The sequence below is a fragment of the Urocitellus parryii genome, chromosome 8 (genome assembly GCF_045843805.1).
Source record: "Urocitellus parryii isolate mUroPar1 chromosome 8, mUroPar1.hap1, whole genome shotgun sequence".
NCBI classification, from domain to species: Eukaryota; Metazoa; Chordata; class Mammalia; order Rodentia; family Sciuridae; genus Urocitellus; species Urocitellus parryii.
The window spans coordinates 725338-738622 of NC_135538.1; positions in this window are offsets into that span (position 1 = coordinate 725338).

The window sequence follows — 13285 nt, forward strand, 5'->3', positions numbered from 1 at the left end:
CCTTCCTGGCAGGACTGGGTTTGCTTCTTGCCGGTCGCGTCTGGAAACCCGAGGCTGCCTTCAGATCTCTGCCTCAAGTGTGGGTGGCCCGCCTCCTGCAGTCCCCTGGGGCACGGCTTGGGATGGCCATGTCTGGTGGTAGGGTCAGTGAGGCGGACCTCGGTCCTGGGCCTTCCTGGATGGCCCCCAGTCTTGCTGTCTCTCCTTCCTGATGAGGCCGCACATCTCCACGCGCTGGGTAGTGCTGTGGAAGGGCGGCCAGTCCACAGGGGCCAGGCCTCGTGAGCACACCAGCCACCCCTATCCAGGTGGATCCCTCAGCACCCCGCGGCAGCCGGCCACAGCCAGGGGCCTCGCGCTCTGGAAGCAGTCGACTCCGCGTGGGCTCTTCACCTTCAGAAATGGGGAGGAGGTGCTGGTTGCTTTGGGCCGTGGAGCTCTGAGCCGTGAGTGACAGTGGCCATAACATGGTCTCCAAACGCCTGGGAAACTTGTGGGCGGGACTGTCAAGTGCCGCCAGCCCCCTCTCTTTCCTCTGTACTTTCCTGTCTTCCAGGTGCTGAGAAGCGAGTCCACGCAGATGGGAGGAGACCAGTGGTGACCAGTGAGGGAGGTCGGGCGGAGGACACCTCAGGGTGCAGGGTCAGTGAGGAGCGGAGAGATGGGTCCTGAGTCTGCCTCCCCTTCTCTCAACACCGAGGGAAGCTGCTATTCTTCATGCCAAAGGGCAGAGCCCACCACATTTACTGGGGGTGCCAGGGAAAGGACCCAGGGGCGCTCACCACTGAGCTGCCTCGCCAGCCCCTTTTATCTTTTGTTCAGGGACTGGGTCTCGCTAAGCTGCTTGCCTCCAACTTGCAATCCTCCTGCCTCACCCTCCTGAGTTGTTGGGATCACAGGCGCAGGCAGGGTGCTGTACGTAGGGAGACTCACTTCCTTGCAATGTGTTGTACCCCAAATTATCTTGTTTATGAATAAGTAGGAAGATAAATGGAAAAAATAAATAGGAAAAATAAATTGGAAAAAATGTATTACATCTGCCACCTATCACAAATGTCTAAATGAAAACAAAGACATAAAGCATTTTTAGAGTTGAAATATTTAAGGTGCAGGTGGAAAGTCTGGTTTAGCTCTTCTTCAAAATGTAGAACGTTATGTGCAGAAAATATTTCTCATTATTAATAAACCAGAGTGTCCTGAGGTGCAGCAGCTGGGTGGCAGAGGTAGGTCTGGATGCGGGGCACTGACGGGGAGTCCTGCACACAGGAGGCGCAGGCCGGCTCTCAGGAGCTGCTCAGGCTGGTCAGCAGGCAGGGGTGCGAGGTGTGCAGGATGGAACCCGTGGGCCCGGTGCCTCAGAGGAGAGATGCGATTCCCGGGTGGAGGGGGAGACTGTGGTCAGGTCAGGGGAGCACTCTTAGAACAAAACACACTCCAGCCAAAATCATTTTAAAAAAGGATAAACGTCTTCAACATTCTGACAGAAAACCATGTGACTGATGACAGATCAGCCTAAAAAGCCGCTGTCCCCGCTGCAGGGACTAGAGGTACAAGAACAACGTGGTCAGGTTAGGGGGAGGACCTCCCATGGGAGGCCCTGTGGCCTGAGAAGGCAAAGCCTGCTGCCCAAAAGGAGCTCCCCAGGAAGGGACCCTTATGGCCTGAGTGACGTCCCCAAAGGTGAAGGTGAGTGGCTGGGGGATCGAGCAGGGTCTTCCCAGACAGCGCACAGCTGGCCTTGGCTGGACACTGCTCTCCCTCCCATCAGAGGCTTGTCCAGGCCCACAGCCGTCAGTGGTCCCTAAAAGCACCCGAGAGGGTTCCCGTCTTGGCGACGATGGGCAGCTCCCAGTCCTGCCTCCTGTTTAAACAGCAGCAAAGCAGACAAACACGCGGTGACTCATGCATGTTGAAACACCCACGGGACGGGGAGCCTGCCGGGCCTGGGAGCCCGCACACACCGGCCGGTGGGGCCAGAGGACGCTCAGGGACCAGCCTGCAGGCCTGGGCGCAGGCAAGGGCATGTGGCCGGCTGTGAAGCCGGTGTCTGAGCAAGTGGCCTCGGCACCTGCTTGCAGACCTGCCCACCCAGCACGTCTCACACGTGTCTCTCGACAAAGTGGGCTTGGTCGCTGGACAGAAGGCGGGTGGTCTCAGTCAGCCCATTGACAGAGTGACACCTCAGTCACCTGCAGTTTCCTAGCAGTCAGAGTCGCGGCCCCGCCTCATTCCCTGGGCTGTTCTGCAGAGAGAGAGAGCTCCGACCTGGACTCCCTCGGCCTGGCGGTTCCCTGCCCGAGCGCCTCCAGCTGCACCCACTCACCAGCAGATGCCAGACTTCACCCACTCCTCCGTGGACGGCCCCCGGGGGCTCCAGGGCTGGCTGTGGGAGGGGCTGGTGCCCATGTGGCAGCAGGACGTGCTGACGTCCTTTAGGGTAAATGCCCCGGAGCGGCCGGGGTCCCGGGTGGCTCCAGGCCTCAGCCTGGAGGAGTCTCCACACTAGTTTGCTGCCCACCTGCCACATGCGAGGACCTTTCGCCCCCGTTCCCCAGCAGCTGTTACTGTTCTTATCCTCCATGACCGCCCTTCTAAGGAGTGAGCTGGAGCCTCAGTGTTGTGGGGTCTGCATTTCCCCGATGGCTAAGGATGTGGATGTTTTTGTCATGTATTCGTGGGCCCTTGGTATCCCTCCTTTGAGCAGTGCAAGTCTGCATACCCTGCCTTCTAGGCCTGAAGTTCTGATCCAGTGTGGTTCCATCTGTCAGTGACACCGCCACATGGATTTTTAAAAAAACTTCAAGTTGTGGATGGACACATATCTTCATTTTATTCATATATTTTGGGTGGTGCTGAGTTGGGGCCCAGGGCCTCTCGGGTGTGGCACTCCAGCCTCCGACCGCAGCCTCCATGTGGAGCTTTATCGGAGCCATCGGGTCTCCATTTCTCGGCCATCTGGTGGGTTGCTGTTCAGAGTCTCTGTTTATTGAGTGTTCTTTCAGCTTCTGCATTTGTCCTTTTAGTTCATTCCTGAGATCTTCTTTTAGCTCATTAAACACTTTAACAACCCATTTTTATAGGTCTTCCTCTGGAATTTCACCCCTTCCCGAAGCTGTGGGCCCCCTGCTGGGGTTGTGCACTTGGGGGAGCTTCCTTTGCCCACCTCCCCCTGTCTCCAGAGGCCGGGGCCCTGCACCTGTGAGGAGACCCCTGCGCTTCCTTAGAGTGCCCTTTGTTACGTCGTGGGGCTTTGGTGGTGAGTCCTGTGCTCTGCTGGTTTTCAGCTGTAACACGCAGGCTTAGCTTAACCCAGTCCAGCGTCACTCAGCGGCCAGTGCCTCTTGGTCTGCTGCTGCAGGACTGGCGGATGTGACCTGCTCTTGGAGAGCTGCTGCAGCGTGTGGGCTCCTGAGTCAGCACAGTGGCTCCGCACAGCTTCTGCCAGGAGTCCATGTTCAGGAGGGGACCTCAGGGGCTGGCCGCTGCTCTGGGCCGTCCACTGCCCTGTCTTTGAGTAGCTGCAGCCCCAGCAGCCCCAGTCTGCCTGCAGCAGAGGCTGTCCCTGCTGAGTGTGGGGAGAGCTCCGCAGCAGGGGGTCTGCCTGTGAGCTGGAGGGTCCCCGCTGCTCCCCAGCCCCTGCATGACCCAAACTTAGGAGTGCAGAGGGGGTCTCTGCCCCCGAGTCAGCCTCCCAGCTCAGGGTGAGCGGCTGCAGATTCAGACTCGGAGCCCTGGGGCGGCTCATACGGGGGGCTCATACAGGGGGACATTCGGGTCCCTCCTGGGGCCAGGGGAGGCCTTTCAGGAGCTCAGTGCCCTCTCTTCACTGCTCCATGGGCCAGTGTTTCTGGGCATGGTGGCCAGCAGGTGTCTTCACGTCAGAGGGGAGGAGACGCCAGGCAGGTCCAGGTCAAGCCGTCCCCCTGCCGTGGCTCCAGACCAACGTGACTCCAAGCTCAACATGGCTACCTCAGAGCCAGGGAGACCTGGCCCCAGTCAGGGCAGCGCAGGACACAGTGTGAAGACAGAGGCCAGGTCTCTCCGTCCTGCTCCGGTCCCCAGGGACGCCTGCAGGTCCACGTGAAGAGTCCAAGTCTTCAGCCAAAGTGGCCTCAGGTTCCCGGAGAGTGGCCCAGGCCACTGTCATCACCACCACCCACAGGTCAGAGGTGTGGTCTGCAGCCAGGCCGGTGGTGGTGGTGGGGGGTGACACTGTGTGACCGTGTGACCTCCAGGGTTGGTGGCTTTAACCTCTAAAGGCAGCCGGCCAGGGTAAGATGACCACCAAGGGCTACGTCCTGAGTCTCACGCAGTGGTGACACACTTCACAGAGTAGTCTGGCAGGATGTTTCCCGAATCCTTGGTTACAGTGAGGTGCGGGCTGTTCAGATTTCCTGGGCCTATCTGTTTGTTGAAGAGACAGGACCTGTTCATCGTGGCTTGAGGAATTTCCTTATTACTTGGCCACAGGTGTCTCCTATCAAGAAGTAGACAGGAGCATGGAGCCCTGTAATCGTCAACTTGAATTGTCAACTTGATTGGATTAAGAGACTCCGGTGATCAAGCTTCTGGGTTTTCAGTGGGGGTGTGCCTAGGAGTGTTGGCATGAGGGGCAGCCAACTGAAATGGGGACCTGCCCTAAGTGTGGGCACACTGTCCAAAGGCCTGAGGCTTGGAGGGAATAGAAGTTGGAGACCGAGGAGGCAGCCGCGGATGCGAGCTCTGAGTGGGCTCTCGTTGCTGCTGTGGTCCTCTGAGGACAGACTCTCGCCCTTTACTTTTCCAAAGTGGACTCTGCGGTGTTTCCCCAGGGAGTCTCCAGAACCCTTGGTCTCCCTCTTGGGGCAGCACCAGTGACCCCTCTTGTTCTGGGGCCTCAGCCTCTTGGACTGTGCAGTTACTGGTTCTCCCAGCTGTCCAGCCTGCAGATGGCCACTGAGGAGTGTCCAGCCTCTGGTTGCATAAGCCAACCTAATAAATCCCCTTTTATGATACCCTTCCTGTCGATCTGTCCCTCTAGAGAACCTGACTGACAAGCGAGGAACTGACCACACTCTTTCAGGGTCCTCTCTGCGCTCTGCAGGAGAGTCCACAGGACGTGAGTGGCCTTGGTAATTAAAACGATGATTAAGTGTCGGCACTGCATTTTTGCTTTTATACATGTTACTGTGGCATTTACCAGGTTTAGGCACCAGACAAGGTTGAACTGGAGTCTGCCGTTATGCTACTTTAAATATCAGGGGTCCTTATCAGACAGTTGCAGTTCTCTGCATTCATCCTATTTCCCTCAAAAGGAAAAGACCATGTGACTTGGACAAAAGTCACTATGGAAGAGAAACACACCTCCCTGTCTTCAAGATGTGGATGACACTCTGGAGTAGTGCTGCAGGGACGCATAGAAAAGATGCCACTGCAGCGGCTGCGCGGCTGTCTGGGCAAGGCGTCCCTGCTCCCGAGGCCACGTGAGGAATGTGGCTTTACATCAAAGGAAGGTCTTGCGATCCCAGGAGGCGAGACGCCAAACAGGGTCCTGCTCAGGTGGGCAGCGGCATGTAACGCCACCGTGATGCTTTGTATCCTGAACCGTATGACCTATGGACCAAGATAGAAATACACACAAAAAGTAGGCGGATTGGCAGAGGAGCCAGCTCTGGACAGGCTTCAGGTTCCCAGGCCCGGTGTCTGCTCAGGACGGTGATTTGGAGGTCGAGAGGATCTGAGAAGCAGTGGAAAGGCGACCGAGGTGGCTTTGGGAGGCCTGTGGGGTGGTGAGGAACGGACATGTTTGGGGACAGAACACCCCTGTTGTGGTAAGTGCTGGCCCAGGCCCACGGGGTCCCGCCCCTGGGTGGTCCTGCCCTGGCCTTGGGCCTCGGCAGGTGCACATGGGGCAGGGGCGGTGTGGAGCCGCAGCCCTCATGCAGCCAGGAAGCGAGAGACATGGGGGCCGGGCCCGGTGGCCCCCACTAGGGCGTGCCCTGTGACCTTCCTCCTTCCCCTGGGCTCCACCTCCTCTGGGTTCCACACCTGGCCTCTGGGGACACTCTAGACCTAAACCATAAAGGACTTGCCTCTGAAGGCAGCGAGGTGCGGAGAGGGAGACGGGGGCAGACGGGGCTGCTGAGAGGCTCTGAGGGCCAGTGCCGAGGCCGTCCTGCCTGTGGCCACGAGCTACGAGAGCCAGCAGGACCTCGACTCCTGGCTCTCGGCTTCCCCTGTGGCTGCCTCTTAGGATGGGGCCTGTCCCTGAGGCGTGCTGTCCCTCGGAGGCTCCCTGTGCCTGCCGTGCATCCGCAGCACAAGTCACCAAGGCCGCGGGGAGCCTAAAGGGGAGTCCTCCAGACCTGGGTGAGGAGAGGCCACCATGAGCAGCTGAGAGGCGGGAGCTGGAGGCGGACGTCCCAGGGCAGACTGTCAGAACCCGCTGGTGGCACGCAGGGGAGTCCACGCCTCTCGCTGCCTGGTGAAGGCGTCCATCTCCTCCCATCTCCCCACGTCTTGTCCAGTCGGATCGTCTGGAGTAGAAGCGCTGATGCACCACGTGCTCCTCAGATGCGGCACGACCCAGAACCTGGCCAGTGGACGGTGCACTGTGGTGTCCAAGGAACAGTGTTCACAGGGTGCAGGACTGCAGGGCAGCGTCAGGTAGCTGAATCCCCTTTCATGGGCAGAGCTGACCAGCGGGGGACCCGTTGAAGCTAACCAGGGTGAAGTGGGCCAAGGACCGGCCACACAGTGCTCGGCTGGACAGCACTGCTGTCGCCCAGGACAAAGCACCGCTAACGAGTTGAGTTGGTTCATCTGAGCCCTCCAGCCTGCGGCAAGCCTACACTCGGGAGCACAGGACCACTGTGAGAGCTCCCGTGCTGCCGCAGAGCAGCCTACCCGCCAGCAGGGAGGCGGGCGCCAGTCCCTCCCGGCACAGCGATGGAACCTACTGCGAGAGCTCCAGGAGCATTGGAGCTTGGTGGACCCCCGAGAGGGCCGGTCTGTGCCCCATCCTGAGGACGGAGTGAGGAAGCCTGCTCCCAGGAGGGAGGCGGGAGGCTCTGAGCCTGCTCTGAAACCTGCCATAGCCCCGTCAGTGCTCCAGGCTGGTTATGTGGGGAGGGAGGCGCACCTTCCACCACATAGTGGGTGCTGGTCCACGGCTCCTGAGATGCTGCAGACGGCTGTTGTCCAGGAGGGAGCGTCTCTCCGCAAGAGCAGACTTTTTATTCCTACTTAGCAAGTCATCTCCCTGCAGCTCGTCCCCGAGGCCCGATGCTGTCCCCCCTGCTTGGCCTCTCGCCAGCCCCACACTTGCTTTCTGAAGGCTGCGCTCAGGCCCCGGGTGGCTCCATAAAAGAGGAAATTGCTGTTCTTTCCATCTGCCCACTCGGATCCCTGGCCTTGGGGGAACCCAGCCTGCATGTTCCAGAGTCCAGGCCCAGCTGTGGGGTGCAGGCTGCAGACTGGCCATGGCCCTGCCGGGAGCTGGGACGCGGCACAGAGCCACCCTCCCACAGGAGCACCTTCTGCAGGAGTCAGTGTCGCCCACTCGGCACAGGCTGAGCCCAAGAGCGCGGGGAAAATGTGCCTCAGGAGCAGAGGGCACGGTTCGTGGGGCGACTGCTGCAAACATCTCGGATGAGAGTCCCCACGCAGAGCCACTTGGAGGTGACCATTTTCCCATTTATCGTACGGATTCCCTGGAAGGGAGGATACACAGGTTTTAGAAAAGAAAAGATTGGAAAGAAGAATAACCTAGAGCTCCTCTCCAGAGCATGTGCCTCTGCCATCCTCAGAGCGGCCATGTCCCGGAGGCTCTCTCTGTCCAACTTGCTCTCCTTCAAAGTCACGAGCAATCTGGGTCGCTTTGCAGAGAACCCGGGGTTTGAGAAGAGGTGAGCGTGGTGTCTTTGGAAACGAGAGCCACTCACCTTGGCCCTGCTCCCGCTCCTGTGGCTTCAGACGCTGTCAGCCAGTGGAGCACAGCCTCTGGAGCCTGGAGGCTGGAGAGCCGAGGGTGACATCGGGGACTGTGTGCAGCAGCCCCGTGTTTCCAGGAGGAGGCCAAAGCAATGAGAGGACCAGCTGTTCCCAGGTCAGAGAAGGAATCAGGAGCAACTTGGGCTGAAGCTGCAGTCGCCCGACCTCCTGTCCAAGCCCCCTTCCAGGTGCAGCGCACACTCTGGAGCAGCAGAGTGATCCAACATGGCACCAGGAAGGTCGGTGTGGATGAGGCCTCCACCACGTGGCCTCCTGGATGAGGACAGGACCTCACCTCTACTGTGTGCCAAGAGTCATGTGGAGCTGAATTGGGAAGAAGTGGAAGTACCAAGGTGGCAGCCGAGGGACTGAAACACACCTGCGCTCACACCTCGCGGGCAGGAGAAGAAGGGCCAGCACTGTCTTGCAGGCATTCAGCTAAATAAAGCCTCTTGGAAGAGATGCAAAACAGGGTCTAGAGCAGCAGTAAGGGAGCCAGGACCCAAAGAACTGTGGCCACAGCCTCAGACCATGAGGCACAGATGGACCTGGGGCCTGGCGGATGGACCTGGGGCCTGGTGGATGGATCTGGGCCTGGCGGATGGACCTGGGGCCTGGCGGATGGACCTGGGGCCTGGTGGATGGACCTGGGGCCTGGTGGATGGACCTGGGGCCTGGTGGATGGATCTGGTGGATGGATCTGGGGCCTGGTGAATGGATCTGATGGATGGACCTGGGGCCTGGTGGATGGATCTGGGGCCTGGTGGATGGATCTGGTGGATGAACCTGGGGTCTGGTGGATGGACCTGGGGCCTGGCAGATGGACCTGGGGCCTGGTGGATGGACCTGGGGCCTGGTGGATGGATCTGGTGGATGGACCTGGGGCCTGGTAGATGGACCTGGGGCCTGGTGGATGGACCTGGGGCCTGGCCGATGGATCTGGTGGATGGACCTGGTGGATGGACCTGGTGGATGGATATGGGATGGATCTGGGATGGATGTGGTGGATGGACCTGGGGCCTGGCAGATGGACCTGGGGCCTGGTGGATGGATCTGGGGCCTGGCCGATGGACCTGGGGCATGGCAGATGGATCTGGTGGATGGATCTGGTGGATGGACCTGGGGCCTGGCAGATGGACCTGGGGCCTGGTGGGTTGACCTGGTGCCTGGTGGATGGACCTGGGGTGTGGCGGATGGATCTGGTGGATGGATCTGGTGGATGGATATGGGATGGATCTGGGATGGATCTGGTGGATGGACCTGGGGCTTGACAGATAGACCTGGGGCCTGGTGGATGGATCTGGGGGATGGATCTGGTGGATGGACCTGGAGCCTGGTGGATTGATCTGGGGGATGGATCTGGGGCCTGGCAGAGTTAAGGATGAAGGAATTTGAACAACTGATAATAAAGAAGTTCACGGTGTCTTGGTCCTTTGCTCTTGTCTCCACCTCAGCGCTCTTCTGCAGAAACCTGTGTGGTGTGAGGGCACCAAGCTCTGCCCAGGCAGAAATCTTCTGTTAATTTATTGCTCATTTGCATATCCATTTCCACAGGTGCAGGTCCCCCTGGCCACTTGACAGCTGTGCAGTGTGCAGGGGGCCAGTGTGTGTGCAGTGTTCCCCAGTTTTCATAGGAGGGGTCACAACAGCCCATGCTCCCCACAAGACGTGTGACCAGACCCCCATGGTCAAGTCCAGGCATAATGAGGACCTCTCATCTCCTCAATCAGCATTTGGTTCCTTGGACTTAGTCACGACTGTGCAACCAGGATGAAATGAGCACCAAGCTCCAGCCATGGGAAACAAAACCCAAAACACAAGTAGAAAAACAACTTGGACCTTCTGTTAACATCCATAGATAGGTAAGAACATAGCATATCCCTGAAACAAGAACAGGGCATTATAGAAAAGGAGTGTCCACAGGATGGAAACACCCATACACGTTCCTGAAGCCCTTGTGGAGGGGGCTGTGTTCTAGCTGGGCATGACGGGCATGTGCCACGTATACAGACATATGCATGTACTTCAGGGTCTGATACCTACTGCATGCCTACTAGGATACAGATGCCGAGTTCAGGACATACACACTAACGTGCACATACTCTGTGAAGTTCTTGAAGAGCATTGTTGCTAATACAACTTGAACGGTGACTAGGAAGTAGGAGACTGGCTTGTTTATTGGAAGCTAATAGTCCTCAAACATCAAATTAAAATTTGTTTCCCAGTAAGATACCCTCCTATCGCTCACAGGCTCTTCTGTGCTGGGTTAAACTTCTGTATGATGGTTAGGAATTTAAAATGGTACCATTGCTTTAAAAATTATGCCCAGCATGTGGCCTTATTATCTTTCTGTTCATGAGCATATAATGAACTAGGTAGAAAATAATATGAAAACAAATTTTAAGTATTAAATGTACTATTTATGGAATTAATTGCAAAAGGAAATTGAGAGATGAGGCTGGGGCTGTGGCCAGTGGTGGACGCTCGCCTGGCCTGTGTGAGGCACTGGGTCCGATCCTCGGCACCACATAAAAATAAACAAAATAGAGGTCCATTGGCAACTAAAAATTATTAAAAGAAGAAAGAAAGAAAATTGAGAGAAAAGGGAAGAGTTTGGCAAAGTTTCAGTTTGAAATTGCTGAAGTCCATGCACTTGAGGCCTGGGAACCATGACACCCTCGTGGCCCAGGGTTGTGCACAGGTACTTTGCTCACTCTTCAGTTGAGTGCACGGGCAGCAGTTTCCTTGGGTCCTACAGACGTTTATAATCAAACACAAACTGTTGGAAAAAACATTCTGGTCCTGTTGCCAGACATTTTTCTGCCTGGTTTTTAGAGAATGGAAATTTTAAGGAAAATCTGATCCATGTGTTTGGTTAAAAGATTTGAAACATTGGATGACTTGAAAAAATGCCCAGGACGCTGCTCCCGTCACCCCGTGCCATCCAGCGTTGTCACAGGAGGCTGAACGGCTGTGGCTCGTTCCCTCGGCCTCCAGGCTCTGAAGGCGGCCTCCACTGAGAGTCCTTCCCTGCTTGCAGCACCCTCTCGCGGGACAGGAGCCCGCCTGGCCCCTAGCTGGGGGGCAGGATGATGTGGCCTTGCCCAGAGTGGCACCTTGTGGACCATCCACTGGCCACTTCTGTTTCATGAAGCACGTCCAGTGGAGACCCCAGGCTCCCCACAGGAGGCACGGTGCCGCAGCATGCTGAGAGCAGGCAGTGGACGAAGACGAATGTGCCTGGACTGCGAGGCTTGCCCCACGCGGCAGGGCCAGGGTCGGCCCCGCGGTCTTCCTCGGGTGGACGCAGGTCTTCTGGCCAGTGCCCTCTCCACTGCCCCAAGGTCCCTGCTTCCTTGGGCCTGGTTCCCTTTGGCTGGTGGAGACCCTCCCTCCGCGGCCTGCGCCTCACGTGGGCCTCTGTTCCGTGATGTCATCACACAGGACGAATCTGATCTTGTTTGTTTGTCTGTTTTGCCGAAAGCCTGCCTCGTGGAGGAGGGTCTGGTCAGTTTTGATCTTGTAAAGACTTTGGAGAGCGTTCTGCTCCCTCGCATGTGGCTGGATGAACTGAAGGCTGGACAAGGTCTCCAGGGAGATTCAGGGGGAGAGCGCCAGGGCCTGGCCCAGCTTCAGAGACTGCAGACTCCTGCACGTCTCGAGGAAGGACAGGGAGGCTGGGGGACCCTCTTCTACCAGCCACCTGGAGAAGGGCAGGAAGCCATGAGCTGTGAGAGGGGGCGGGGAGTCCTGGGCGCCAGGGGTGGCCAGGGGGTGCATCTGCCAGAGGAGGACGGGGGCTGTGTGCCTCGCAGCCCAGGGGCCTGGCTCGCACCAGGGGAATCTCATCAGAGAGAGGCGGAGGGGTGGCATCGGCCGGGAGGCCAAGGTGGAGGCTGCGGCTGTGTTCCCCGAGGGGACTCCACTGCTGAGGACAGAACACAGGGCCAGGGCAGTGTGGGGCCCGCGCGGCACAGAGGTAAGGGTGCCCACCACACAGCGGGGGTCCCAGGTGGGCCCTGACCCACAGTTCTGGGGAGAGGGCCAGGCCGAGAGTGAGGCCTGGATGCCTCACTCAGACGCCAGGACGGACCTGGGGGCTTGGGTGGCAGTCTGGAGGGGACCTGCCCGTGTGCTCTGCCTTTTCTGCAGAAGTACCAGCTGCCCGCGTGCAGGCAGAGAGAGGGGGTCAGGCTCACCTGGAGCTGAGCACTCTCCAAGAGGAGGGCGGGAAAACCAGGAAAAACCTGGGTTGGCCCCGGGACGAGTGGCAGGTCCTCGGTTCTGGGGGCATCGCTGGTGAGGCGTGGCCCAGGCGGCTGTGGGAGCGCCTCGCCCTCCCTGGTCCTTGTGGCTGGGCAGGCGCTGGTGTCTGTGGGTGCGCTCAGCATTTGAGAGCAGGCAGCCTCTGTGATGTGGGGTCTCGTCCGGGCCGCTGAAGGCCTCGGGGGGAGGAAGAGGAGGAATTCTGCCTGAATCCCCAGCCCCCCCCAGGCTCGGGGCTGCAGGAGCAGCTCTTCCGACCTCTCTAGACTGCCCTGCAGGCTGCCAGCCCCCAGTGCGGAGCCGGCTGCCTCAACAGCCCCCGTCCACGGCACTGTCCCCTGCCCGTGGTGGGGGATGGAGAGCGTGCGGGAGCTGGTGCAGGCAGAGCTGTAGGCAGGCAGGAGCTGGCGGAGGGTGGCCACACTGCCGACTCCACAGCCAGGGCTGCCCGGGGGGATCCGCTGCGCCAGGAGGACAGGGCTGGGATGCACGGCCCAGGGATACTGCAGTCCTCCAGGAGCTGGTGGGAGCCACAGGAGAGGGGAAGACGCTGACAAGAGCTGAGCATCGGAGGAGGACGTGGGACAAGGGTCGCCCCCGGTGGCGGGTGGTGCCACTGTGGAAGAGACGCGACAAGGGCTTGCCACCAGGTGAGTGACTCAGTGGAGGGACACACAAGGCCGTGGAGGCAGAGGCACAGAGGGACACGGCTGGAATGTGCACGTCCTGCTCTCCAGAAAGCACCCAGGAGCCAGGGTGTCGGCAGGAGCTGTCCCAACAGCTGCCAGGGAGGGAGTGAGGAGAAACCCGACCCGAGACGCATCGCAGGGCCAGGACAGACGGCCCACACGTCCGTTTGCTGAAGCAAGACGTGCTAAGGAAGCGCCCTCTGTGTGGCCGGGGGCAGAGGGTGAGGGACGGTGTGTGTCTGATATTCAGCAAGATCCTTCAAGGTCACCGTGAGAACTCCTTTTCCAAACAGCTTCCCTGGCCAAAGCTATTGGTGAAAAGAAGAAAAGGACGGGGAGATCTTGAGTGGAGTACCGTG